Here is a 1116-nt window from a genome sequence, read left to right as displayed (position 1 = left end):
CCAAAACTGGTTGAAATAGGATCTAAACATATGTAGCTAGGTTTAGTACTCAGCTTGATCATTAAAGAAGGAGACAGAAAATACACAGAAGTTTTCAAAGTTACAGGTTCTCCAACACTATAATCAGTGCCTCATATCTCATAAGAATCATAGCTTTTGGGTTCTCTTAGGTGACAGTATAATTCCATTTAAAGTGCCACTGCCTCAGCTGTACACAAATATTTACACTGTAATCTAGCCACAGCACAGTATCTGGGTCTCAGGAGATAGTCAAGGAAAACTATGTTAACTTGGTAGTGTGAAACAGGCAAGATTACAGAATCAATCCAGCCCAGCTCCTTTTTCCACTCCTATAGCATCTTGGTCCCTGGAAACCACAGCTACACCATCTTATCCCTGGCCACTGAGGCTGGGGTGTTGATTTTTTGACAAGATACTGTTATGAGCACACTCACTAACATTGTTATGAGTAGCAGCATTACCTAATAGTTCAGAATGTGTAACATGTTACAAAATCAAACTTTTTATAGAACTTCATCATATTGTGTTTTAAATTACAGGTGAGCTTTAAAAAGATATCTGATAATTTATCCTCAGGGCCTATTTTTTATAAGTACTATTCTAGATATATACCTACAATTTAATATGTACCAATGTTTATTCCATAAAACAGTAAAGAAATAATCACGTCACATCAGAGCTTGAGTCAACATTTCTGAATATGTAGTCTATATAAAGTCAAATATGTCCCACATCCCTCTAAAATGAAAGGAAAAATAAAAAGTGAATTATTTCAATATTTTCAAATTAAGACTCTGTGTGACCTAATGTATAGTCTATGTGGAAAATGTACTGTACGTATTCTGATATTTATGCATACAGTATTTGATGTCCATTAGGTTCAATTAGTCTATAAATTTGCTTGATTTCTCTTCTGTTTTGTTGATGTTTGCTTTATACATATTGTAATTCTCATGTTTGGTGCATATATATTTTCTAAATACTATGTATTCTTGGTGAATTGGTTACTTTTACTAATATATAATGTTCTTTTTCCTTTGTTTCTTAAGTTTGTGTCTTAAACTCTATTTTTTTTTTGTATCAGTACAGCTAACC

The sequence above is a fragment of the Mastomys coucha genome, chromosome X (assembly GCF_008632895.1).
Source record: "Mastomys coucha isolate ucsf_1 chromosome X, UCSF_Mcou_1, whole genome shotgun sequence".
NCBI classification, from domain to species: domain Eukaryota; kingdom Metazoa; phylum Chordata; class Mammalia; order Rodentia; family Muridae; genus Mastomys; species Mastomys coucha.
This window is presented reverse-complemented; position numbering follows the sequence as displayed.